The sequence below is a fragment of the Amphiura filiformis genome, chromosome 16 (genome assembly GCF_039555335.1).
Source record: "Amphiura filiformis chromosome 16, Afil_fr2py, whole genome shotgun sequence".
Lineage (NCBI taxonomy): Eukaryota > Metazoa > Echinodermata > Ophiuroidea > Amphilepidida > Amphiuridae > Amphiura > Amphiura filiformis.
Window position 1 is genome coordinate 26,235,983 of NC_092643.1, and position 13,195 is coordinate 26,249,177.

The window sequence follows — 13,195 nt, forward strand, 5'->3', positions numbered from 1 at the left end:
AGGGGGGGACGGAGGATTTCTTGATGACTGGCAACCTTGCATGGCCAGACGGCCTAATCGATGTATCGGTATTTCGCTGACTCGCTCATCTCGCTGTGTTGCTGATCCAGCCATGTCGGCGGTAGTGCGTTGTACCAGCACGGCAATGTATTCTGCTTTTATTTCAACGATGGCTACGTGTGTGGTTGCGTGATTGTGTGAAGATTTGTAAGTATTGTGTCACTTGTGTGGATACAGATAATTTTTATACATTTTAAAGTAAATAAAATAGACATACGACTACGACAAGGTTAGGACGCTGCATGCACTATGCATGTATGGCTATGGCATGCAGCTGCTCATGTGCTGCATGCAATCGGCAATGACCAATGTCAACAGTGTCACCCTTCAACCCGGGCCAGGACCCTGATTGCTGGTTTCATACTACCCTGCCGCTTGCTTATAGACTAAAGCCTCCAGCATACTTTCCTGCCGCTGCGGCAAGCGGCAGGGCGTGTCAACCAATGACAAGCCTTTATTGTGTCCGTTTGTCTGCAATGCGTGTGCGCCACGCCGCTAAGCGGCAAGCGTCAGGGACAGGGTAGTATGAAACCAGCATAATTCCAATCTAGTTCGCAACGCAAACTTAAAAAAACTGGGCAAAACAGACACATCATTTGATCGGTATGTATAGTAGGAATTCCAATTGAATGAGCGCAGTTTACAATAGCGTGAGGTTTTTTTTTTGCGTACACTGTGCGATGTACGCCAGCGTGTGCGACTGTGCGTGATTAACGCAGAAGTGAATCTAACCATGCCAAGGCAATGCACTCTTGATTGATTAGCATTGTGACCAAGGTCGTGCGTTCGCGTTGTAGTTTGAAATACGCGATATACGGTCGCGGTTGGATCGAGTAGGGCCTACAGCTATTGAAAGCTGCATTCATTCAATTGGAATTCCTACTATAGGTATGAGAGGGAAACATCAGTTTTAACACATCCCAGCCAAATAAACCGGCAATGCAAATTTACATTGAAATTTAAAAGAACCGCTTGCTCAAGGAAACCTACATAAATATGTTGTCTACTTCACTTGACCCAAATATATGATTTTTTTGGTGATGAGAGACTCATACATGGAATTTCAGAGGGAATTTGATAGCAGTTCCATTAAAAAAGCTGCTATCGTCATGAGACTAAGATCTAGAAACACCCCCGAAATGCTTTTTTGGGGAATTTTGCCAGCTGAATCTTTTTGATGAAAGTCAATCTTTGACAAGATGTAACTTTGCTACGGAAAGTGCTATGACAAAAAGGTTTTCAGTGTTGGCTTTCTTCACTCAAGGGCTTTAATTTGATATATAAAATGATGCCGTTTGATGGCAAATTTGAATTCACCTGGCATACCTACGGTATGATCGGTATTGGCGCTGCCCTATCATTTTTTTTGTGCAGAGCCACTATGGTATGGGTTCCCTGACAATCCCTGTACTATTGAAAACTATTCAATGCGACTTGGTTGTGCGCTGTAGCGCGACTGACTAGCATGCTAGCGGCGCCTGTGTACCGCGTCGCTGTACCGCGCCGCTGTGACAAGATTGCGCTCTGAAGTTATAAAAACAACAAACTCGGTCAAAAGGTCAATTTGGACATAACTGCGCATGCTCTATACCACGGCACAGGAATCCTGTTGCAAAATCCGTCACTTTTTTTCCACATAGTTTTCTCAGTCGTCAATCCAGACGGTTGACAACTGAGGGCAGCAGTCTACTGCTTGCCGCTGAGCGGTGTGGCACACTTACGCATTGCAGACAAAAGGACACAATCAAGGCTTGTCATTGGTTGAAACGCCCTGCCACTTGCCACAGCGGCAGGAAAGTCTGACGGGGGCAGAAGCGGCCATTGACCCTGTCATCGCATATCAGGAACTACCCGTCGCGTACAGCGCGATTATGCGCTCTATACACGTTATTGATCGCGTGGGGCGCTTGCTGGTGACGCGTTCGTTTACACCCAGCGACCCCGACCACCCCATGGCAGCTCCCATACGTGTGTCAATTTGTGATTTGCGGGATCTTATTTTTCAGGCTCTGTACTAATAGTGTAAATTTGGCTGGTCCGATTTTGACAGTGGGGGACCTGCCCGGCATTCAATGTCAAGTTTGAAATTGAATGCATGAATCATTCATTGAACGGATATTGTCAACATTGTTTTGGCCACTTTTAAATAAATGTCGTGAACACCAAGCATATATTTTCTTCAACAATCATAATGCCCCATTGGTCTTTATATAGGTTTATAATAAATGCATACATCAATTAGATAATTCTTGGCCAAGCTGGAACATACAACAATGTACGCGTTACGTCCATCATGTAGCCGCCACTGCCCGCCAGCGTGCCAAGCATGTATGCAGTAAGTCCGCCGGGCCAGAGCCAAAAATGGTCATCACTCAACCTAAAATTTAGAAATTGTCACAGGAGTGAATTTCTTCGAGAGCTGGTTAGACTACTAACCAAAGATTATGAATCAGCAAAAAAAAAAGTAATTTGCCCGTCAATTTCGGAATGCAAGCAATAAAATACACACGTAGCGCCCTCTCAGTGTGACGGGACGGAATTGTTAAATTTGATGTTACTACATTATTTAAAAAAGATAGGGTTTTTTTTGTTTATGGTATTATAAAGGTCTTCTGTTTATAGACAATTTTAGCACTAAAAAAATCTCAGTGTCAGTGGACTTTGCAAAAATAAAGAACTAAATTAAAATAGGTGTAAAATTCCGTCCCGCCATATTTTGAGGTGATTTTTTTAAGTTCCAGAAGGGACAAAAAAAAATTCAGTCAATAGGGGCCTACTTTCAAAATATCAACTAAATATTCCCGAGTACACAAAATTTGAATTCATCAACATTGCTAGACTCAGAGTCATTTTAACTTCTTTTTTTTTCAGGCCTTTTGTAGTAGGATGTCAGCAATAATTCTATTTTCAGGGTCTATGGTGTAAAACATGGCCCGCCAGTCCGCTACATTTTGAGATGATTTTTTTTTTAAGTTCAGGAAGGCATAAAAAATTTCTTTCTCAGTCAATATTTTGCAATAATTTTTCATTCCAAGTGAAAGTTTTAAAGTGAATCAATTGTTTGTTTTTTTGTTGATTTTGACATGGTGGACAAAATTCGGTCCAGCCACATTCCATCCTGATTTTTACAAATTAATGAGCGTACTATAAAGAGGGGGGTGAATTTTATAATTCCTTCCATAACAAAAGGGTAGATGAAGTTAATACCCATGTTAGAAACAAATGTTTTATCCCAGTAGTACTTTTGATACAAATTCAACAAACATACTGTGTTCACAAATACATGAAGTTTATCATTCCGTCCCGCCACATCAATAAATTTGTGTTACCATGGCAACATGTTGATTCTTTGGACTATTTTTCTTGTGTTTGAATATAGTCTGTAACTTACTTGTTTTTTTAAATTTAGAACATGAAGAATTCATAAAATAACAGGCACAGAGCTACAATGTAAAAGGTCTATCAAAATTTCGTCCCACCACAAACGAGAATTTTGGCTCTGGACCCGCCGCCATTGTGTGCGAGTCTTGAGCAGTCAAAAGCTTCACCCGATAATGAGGGCCAATTGTTCTATGAAATGAGATGGGCAAAACTGCTATGCACTTACCATCTATTTTTAAGGTCTATCCCGTAATCGCGAAGGCACGCAAAGCTCTACTGCGATATGCGAAGGCACGCAACCCTGGCGTGATTGTTAGACACTAATCATAAATAATTATGTTCATAAATAATTATGCTGACATATGTACATGTATCATTCCAATAAATTAAAGTGGTACAGGGCTATTTTCAACTTTTTGTCACAGAGAGTGGCCCATATAGCCGTAGTAGAAACATGTATGCTGCAAAACTGCCAACCCCCCTGAAAGTGTCCCAATGGTAAACACATGCAAAAAACAAAGTATAAAGGGTATTTGCTGTAGAAGTAGCAATGTAACAGGATTAATTATGTAGCAATGGATACACTATTTTCGGAATGCATTGCCCTGCACTAGACAGTGGCCGTTGCATTTTTTGATTTTTGGGTCAAAATTTACATACCAAAATCATTAAATTAGGGTTTACTAGTGTGCAAAACTCCTAATTAGATTCCAAAAATAATCTTTTTTTTAAAAGCAATTTTGGTATACATCCTGAATCTAAAAACAATGATTCTCTAAATTAAAGTTTGAATTTCTAATTTGCGTGCGTATATATGTGCGATTAACTTTATGTGTGTAATTCGAAAATGTGACCGACAAAATACACACATACATCACTGCCAAACTACAGGGTGTCCCAGAATGATTTGTACCGTGTTTGCAAAAATAACTAAAAATAGAAGACGGGCAGTGTATCTATTTTTGATACCAGCATTATAATGTTGGATATGTCTCCTACTTATTCTGTTAATTTCAGCACGCTACCTTTATTTGTTTTGGCGTGGCATGCAATAATGTAAAATCGATGAAAAACGACTCGGATACCTTTGAAAAATGGCACGATCACGATTAAATGAAGAGCGTGGGATGTTTGGCACAGCATTTCGACGACACCTACTGTTGGGGTTGCGCCTTAAAGCCCGCCTTAAAGCTTGCCGGACAGCTGCAATGTTAAGCTCTAGTTCTTGCAGTCTTACGAGCACCTGAAGCTTCACTCTGCCGATTCCTGACAGTTCCGTGCTCGTCAAACTTCTTTGTTATACACTATCGTCTAATGAATCTTCTTTGCGTCTCAACATAGCTGCCGGTTTGCCAGTAAGTTTTTGAAAGAAATCCACGCTGCTGTACAGTAAATTGAGGAGCCGACTTTTCTGTACCACAACCAGTTCGATCTCTGCAAGCATTTCAAATGACATGGACCTCACACCACAATAACTATATTTAAAACTACCGCCAAAGAGAGAATGGGATTAGGCCACAAATCCTTAATTCCATATAATGATTGCTTCGTAACGTCATAAATAATAGATAGATATCGGCTATTTAGTGGAAATATGAACAGGGCAGAACTAAAATACCTGCATAACTTTTTCCAAATAACTTTGTGCTGAACGGTTAGTAATGTTACGGATTTTCAAAATAGGTTGCGTTGTCAAAACTTAGAATTCACCATTTTTACGCAATCTTCTATAACTTCTAATAGAAACGTCCAATTTTAAAAACTAAAAAATCTGAGAAAGCTAACTATATGTAGAACTTAAAATGCAAAACAATATGACCATTCAACATGCCCTTCATACCTAAAAAATTCCATCTTTCCCGGTACAGATCATTCTGGGACACCCTGTATATAACATGTGTGGGTATTTTTGCAGTAACATTCAATATTAGTCAAGTTGATATTACTGATTAGTGATTATGCTATTATGTCTTTGTGTTTGGTTTGCAGTTGGCCCAGCTTATCAATGTGTGGAGATGTGTAAAATCTGTAAATGGATTGATTAATTTCTATGAAGGGTGTGTAAGGACACAATTGACATACTTAACTATAACTTGGTAAGTAGAGTCATGACAACAGTAAAACTATTAGGCCTATACAGTAAACAAATTCAGATCAAAGGTAGGTGGCAGGGCTGTCAACATTTTGGAATTGCTTGAAGTGAGACACTGTCGAACAGCGGTGTACCGGGATGAAATTATTGTTTGTCGACTATGATGTTCATTTTGAGCCATGATTATTTGAGCCACAGCCAGTGGTGGCGCCAGGATTTTTTTTTGGCGGGGGAAGTGAATTTCAGGGGGCAAAATCAACAAATTTTATGCAAAATTGGCTCAAAAAGTGGAAATTTTCGTAAGTTTGGTGCAATAATATGTTAAAAAGGTACATGGAAATGTAATAATGGATCAGAAATTATTATGTCATGACTCTTAAAATATGGCGGTTATAAAGAAATTTTAAGCACTGTCATAGCCAAGTCAAGTACCAAGTCAAGTATTATTTTTTGGAGGAAATATTCATAATGGCAAGCATTATGCAATATTCAGTTCTTTCATACAGTAAAACAGGCTTAGAGTTTTGAGGAGTGCGAGAGTTCTGTGAGTGCTATCACACTCTTCTGCACTCCTTAAATGATCATAATGAGTGTGATTTAAAGCACTCCTTAAATCTTTAAGGGGTACTACACCCCTCAATAAATTTAGTGTATATTTTGCATTTTTCTCAAAAACTAATAACACAATGGTAACAAAATGTATCCGTATTATAGGGGCAAGGAATCAAAATACTAAAATGGAATTTCAGTGACCCAAGACAAGCAGTTCGTTATTTATGATAAGAAAAGAGGTACAGCTAGGATGTACCTCATATCCTATCATATTATACTGAACCGCTTGTCTTGAATCACTGAAATTTCAGTGAAGTAATTTGATTCCTTGCTAATAATATACATAACCTTTGTTACCAGTGTGTTATTATTTTTGAGAAAAATGCAAAAAATCTCAAATTACCAAAGGGGGTAGTACCTCTTAACCCTAACAGAACTAGGACTCACTAAAGCTCACTATTAAAAACGCTCTGCGTGCATGCATTCCACGGGACTTGATGACGCAATCAGACCAAGTCATATATACCCAGGGAATCGTTGGCCGGGCCAACGTCACCTGTGTAGCTACATGCTGGGGATCTTCTGCGTGGCATGCGAGGGGTCCCAGGTTCGAAGCCCCGGGGTGCCAAGTGACTTTCTTCTTCATCTTCTCTCTTTTTTCGTTCCTTCTTTCCCTTACGATAGAAAAAAAACCACGGGTAGGGTTAGGGTTAAGCTACATGCATGTTTTCCCTATGCCTTCTTAACCCTAACAGAACTAGGACTCACTAAAGCTCACTATTAAAAACGCTCTGCGTGCATGCATTCCACAGGACTTGATGGCGCAATCAGACCAAGTCATATATACCCAGGGAATCGTTGGCGGGCCAACGTCACCTGTGTAGCTACATGCTGGGGATCTTCTGCGTGGCATGCGAGGGGTCCCAGGTTCGAATCCGGGGTGCCAAGTGACTTTCTTCTTCATCTTCTCTCCTTTTTCGTTCCTTCTTTCCCTTCCGATAGCACAAAAACCACGGGTAGGGTTAGGGTTAAGCTTACATAACATTTAAGTGTAATCACACTCCTCATTCACAAAATAGCGCTCCTCACAATTTTGAGGAGTGCTATTTATCGCACTCCTCAATATTTTTAAAACTCAAAGCCCGGTAAAAGAGTAGAACAACTTGCCTACATCCACTATTAATAAATGTTGCCATTTATACAGCACCTTTCACATGTATTCTGCTGTTGTTAGAATATGGCTCTGCTATACAATGCTCAAGGCATGCTCATACCTTTAGATGGTGCTAAATGGACAAAATTCCTAACAGCTCCCCATTTCACCCATGGGTAGAGAAAAAAAAGTGAAGTAAAGCGCCTTGCCCAAGTGCACAACACGATGGCACCGCCAGGCTTGAACTTGCAACCCTCCAACTGTGAGGTAGAGCCTGTACCACTGCGCCACATTGCCCCTGTTACTCATCAGACAACTTCAGCTTTCAAAATTATCTGTTCTAGCTAAATGTTGTGACGCAGGACCCTGATTCAAACAAACAAGACACAGTTCATGGATCAGGTGTACGGTATAGTAATTTGTTCTAACTTTCCATTTTCATATCTAACTAGGACTCTGCACTGAACTTTGTCATGTGGGGCAGGATTAGATAAAGGGATATAAACCCGGGTATGAGACATTAGAAATTATTTCCTAGCCTCTTAACCACAGGGTTGATGGGCTACAATAGCTATTCAAGAGACAGTGTATGTAAGGGATGAGCTGTGCATATGAGATATGGGTCCAAGTGGAAATGTTCACTCCGTGAACAAAAATAGACCTTTCAATCACACCTCCACTTTAAGTTTACAGGGAGGTATAGAATCCAAGATCCAAAAAATTCATTGGTTGAAATTCATGTTGGTAGATTTAGTCCATGCATTGCATGCAATAACATTGATTATACATCAAATGGTTTTATAATTAAAGCTTTTTAAATAATTATGTTCTTGTTATTATTGTCTTCTTTCACAGGGGCATGATGATTTGAAAAGGGGACCTCAGGACATCAATCTACCTCTTATAGAGCTGCCATGGTTACAGAAAAAAAAAGCATGCTTTTTGAATGGAGCGTACATTTTCTTGTTGGTACCGTTTATTCAACCTACACAATTTGTCAAACAATGCTATAAATTAGTATTTATGTAAAGTACCAGCCTTCAGCAAAAGTCAAGAGATGAATTGAATTATCTTTGGCAATATTAAGTGACATTTTATCAGACTATCTTTAATGATCTGGGGGACTAATTTGTGGCCTCACGTGAATGACACTATATGTGTCATGTTAAAAACTGCTGTGGAAGAAGTAGCAGAATTAAGATAAATAATGGGCTTAACCCACCACTAATTGCAACAGAATTGTGCAGGCTCTGTGCTGGACTCTTATACCTGTATGATGATCTAAGATGCTCGCTGGTTTGGGAATGGAACTTGCTCGCTAATTGCAAATTGGGCTAGTTCTATTTATCACCCATTAATTTCAAAAAAGCATAATAAGAACATAATCACCTTCAAACTAAACCCTTCAGTTGATAGCACTTTACACTGCATGATTTGCAGTGTGTCTGCTATCTTTAGTAGATAGCACTATTAATCCCGGGGTGTAATCAGTGGTATATCTGATATCTTCAGTTGATTACACTGCATAATCAGCAATGTGTCTGCTATCTTCAGTAGATAGTATACAAATATTGACTGCTATGAGCGGCATGGTTTTGATTATAGGCCCACGGTGATCTCAAAACCATGCTATGACCCAAGGCACAGCCGAGGGTCATAGCATGGTTTTGAGATCACCGTGGGCCTATAATGTTAACTATGACCCAAATAAAGCAGTCAATATTTGTTTTATATACTTTTTGTCATCTGATTGGTTAAAAGGCCTATTTTATTGTTCATAGGTCATGGTAAAATTTACAAAGAAAGTTTTTCGTTATGAACTGATCGCGTCACCGCAACTGGCAGGCAGCGGGTTGGCGCCAGCGTGTGTAATGCGAACACGTCATCGCGCGTAGAGTTTGATCGGGATGCACACCGATGATGTGAAAATGACTATGCCGGGGAATAGTTCAGTTTTTACGTAATTCTTAAAAAGGAGGGCATAGCTAATTCAATGACTGCACTTTTAACCAATCAGATGACAGGAATCTATATATGCGGTATGTAACACTATATGTCGTGGCAGTGACGTCATAATCGGATTAACTACCATAGCAATAGATGAATACAAGTTTTGAATATACCGCGCTGCACTGCAGCACTTTTCACTCATCACCTGTCTTCAATCATATAATAGAATACCACTCTTTTCAAAGAGACTAATCTTACAGGTGCAAGTTATCAGGATTTCTTTGACATTTATGGTTCAATGCATCGGTACCGCATGAGGCGCTGTAGTGCTTGAGGCGATATAGCCAAAATTGTATTCATCTATTGCTATGGTAGTTAATCCGATTAACTACGTCACTTCTACGGTGTATGTACTAAAAAAGTAGATCCCTAAAAAAGGTAAAAGAGAGAAAAGAAAGAGAAAGGGAGATAGAGAGAAGGGGAAAGAGGACTGGTACTTTGTGTAATCAGTGTGTAGGCCTATACACTGTAATCAGTGGTATGTCTGCTATCTTCAGTTGATAGCACTTTACACTGCATGATCAGCAGTGTGTCTGCTATCTTCAGTACTAGATAGCACTATACACTGTGTAATCAGTGGTATATCTGTTATATTCAGTTGACTACATTTACACTGCATGATCATAGTAGAAAGATCACAGCGGTCTATCTGCTCTAGTTTTTTGTGCATCATTTTTAGGCAAAAGTGTCAGCCAGGTTGAAATTATCCAAAAAATAAGAGTCCCATCTTTCTGATTAATCTGGCAGGCATTTCTGAAAAGCGACATGAGCTGAGATATTTGGTTTGAAAAATGCAGTTTTTGTGATTTTTTCCTTTTTTAAAACCAAAATGCCAATTATTAAAACAGACATAACTTTGAAAGTAAATATGTGACCATCCACCACAACTGAGCCCGGATGTCGCCAGTGCCACTATTGAGATATGCTCCATTGAACTTAACAATAAACAAATTAACAATAGGAAACAAAGGATTTATTGACTGTTTTATTGATTTTTCACTACTTAAATGTCAAGTACTATAGTAGACATGATATACATCATTTTAAAGCTAATTTCAAGCAGAATATTTTGGTTGAATATCTCAAAAATGATGATTGGCGACTTCAGGGCTCAGTTGTGCTGGATGGTCACATATAGTATGAACTTCATATTTGGTGTGGAGAATACATGTCACATGTGTATTCAATATTTGTCTTTATATCTTGATGCAATATTTTGGGTAAAATGTATTATTTTGATGATTTTGTTTAATTTTGACCAAAAAAGTTAATTTTACATGATAAAAAATATTTGAAATAAAAAGTGTTAATGCATTGATATGAATGTTCGGCGAAAACTTCAAAATCACTTTGTAACCTCTCTAAATCTTATTAATCATAGGACTTGTTATTGTGGGCTTCCTGCTATTATAGGTCTATGTATTTACATGTATAAAAGTGGAAAAATCCAAATAATATGTATTTCATGCTGAAATAGCCTATGGTATTCTGGAAGGCATATCGTAACGTCCCCGTCTACAAGCATATAGAGTGCTTCTGATGGAAAGCTACATTAATCCAGGCGCCATTATGGAGTTTGAGCAAATAAATTACGGATCCAAGCATATACAAACAAGTATTATCTTAAGACCAATCTATTGTATTGGTATATTTACGCTTGCTTGAATTAATTTAGCTTTCCTAAAAACACTATATATGCTTGTGACGGGGTTTTACTGTGCGTCAAAAACTATGGGTCACAGAAATAAGTCGGTGTGAACTTTTTTAATTCAAAGATCCAGCTCAATACATTGATATACATTTCTTGTCAAATAAATAAATTTTCACTCCCCAAAATAGTGTAAAGCATTTTAGGTAAAAAATTAAAAATCATGAAAAAAGCATGTTTTAACCAAAATTTTGCCTCAATACGTTATGATGGAATACAGCTGGGTATTATTTTTCAATTATGCTTTCCGTGATATTTTAGGGTCATTTAGTCTATTGCAGAAACTTTTTTTGCAAGTCCGTCCATAGAACAGGTTTTCGCACACCTTATATTAATTTTCCGAACACCAAGACCACTGAAATTCGGAAAATTGGGCATCTACCTTCCACAGAACCAAATCACCAATAGAAAGTAGTCTAGGTCCATGCCTGGGATATTAAATGTATTTTGAAGATGTCAATTGTGTATCAAAAAGTCAAAATGTTGTGTATGCAATAAATAAAATGACTCCCAAAATTTGCTTATGCTTTGAAACTTTGATTATTTTGTTTGTATTTAGTGGTTTTTTTTAATAACATATGGGTACAAAAGCTACTCCCAGTCCATGAGTATGGGTATGGTACGTGTACCGGTCTGAAAGTCAAACCAAAATAGGGCATGAGTACCGGTGCGGGAACAGAGCCATATGGGCACGGAAATTGGCACTCGAGTACAAGTACTACAACTACAAGTCTGCTGATTTGACAGTTTTGGACAATTTTTTCAACTGGGACGCATATTTAGGGACTTTTTGATTTGAGTTTAGGTGTTTCTTACAAGAAATCAACCCTCTGGAGTGGCACATCCCTGTATACCTTATAAGGCTGTATCAAAATGATTGTTACCCAACAGTTTCCAGTACAAGTACAAAAAGACACAAAATCACCTAATCAATATATAAATTTGTCATTTCAAGAGGATGCTATGTTGCAAATATCACAACTTTATTCAATATGTCAATCATTTTGATACAGCATGTAATATGGCCTCCCATTATCCCATATAGTTTTTTCCTGCCAAAAATTAATTCTCCCCCCCCCCCCCGGCACATGAATAATGTAAACGTGGACATTTTCACAGAACGTTTGTGCTTTTCACGCTTAATGCAGATACCACAAAATAATAACTACTCAAATAATAATTGTGTTCATTCATGTATAGGACTGCAAAAAAACTGGTATCCTGTAAATTGGCAAAGCACACAAAATAACATGTGTGAAAATTCCCACATTTTATGTCAAACTTTATGTCACAGACCAGGGACTTGTGAAAATTGGTAAATAATAAATATCTGCTGTGAAACAAACTTAGATAAGTAATTCTCTGGCCATGGGTAGTGATGGCTGGCAAAAGGAAAGTGGAAAATGGTGCTTTAAGGGGTACTACACCCTTGGCATATTTGTGCCTATTTTTGCATTTTTCAAAAATGATAGCGTATTGGTGACAAGTAAGATATGTATATTATAGGGGCAAGGACTACAACTACTGCACTGTAAATTTTATTTCAGCACAGACAACGGTTGTGGAGTTACAGTCAAAAATGAGGGAAAACCAATATTTGATCAATAAATCAATAACTACTTGCCTTGAGTTGCTAAATTTACAGTGCAGTAGTTGTAGTCCTTGCCCCTATAATATACATATCTTACTTGTCACCAACGCGCTATAATTTTGAGAAAATGCAAAATAGGCAAAAAAATTTGCCAGGGGTGTAAATACCCCTAAAGTTAATTGATAACCTTATCTACATATGAGACAAAATAAATTCACACCAAAAAACAGGTAATATTGTTCAGCAAATTCTTATATTTATTTCATAAAGTTTGTTGTAGAAAAAATAATTGATCAGGATACACTTACCCAATAAATTTTAAATAATCAGCAGTACTATTTCCAAAAGGTACGTTTGACCAATAAAAATTTAGATTTATCAGTATCTTTTCATGGAAGTTCTATTCGCGTGTAACACTTTTATTTTGACAAACTAAAAAATATTGTCACGTGTTCCTATGTAATAGCATGGTAATATTCAGTATTGCAGCGGACTTGGATGTCGACCTTTTCCCATGATACATCACGATTACATCGCAAACCGCTGGCGGCGCCCTTATTGTGAATAGCGAGAATTGAACAAGATACACCTTTCCTGTAAATCATTCAATCTGATCAAAATCCTATCAGTGGCGTAACTAGGGTTGGT

The 13,195-nt window shown here is 38.3% G+C and overlaps 1 long non-coding RNA gene across 1 annotated transcript; it reads left to right on the forward strand.

The window, feature by feature from the left end:
- The first annotated feature begins 13 nt into the window (after positions 1 to 13).
- On the forward strand, positions 14 to 9,092 carry LOC140135797 (uncharacterized). Its single transcript, XR_011856570.1, has 3 exons — positions 14 to 207; positions 5,431 to 5,537; positions 8,094 to 9,092. It is a non-coding gene; the product is annotated as an uncharacterized lncRNA (long non-coding RNA).
- The last annotated feature ends 4,103 nt before the right edge of the window (positions 9,093 to 13,195 follow it).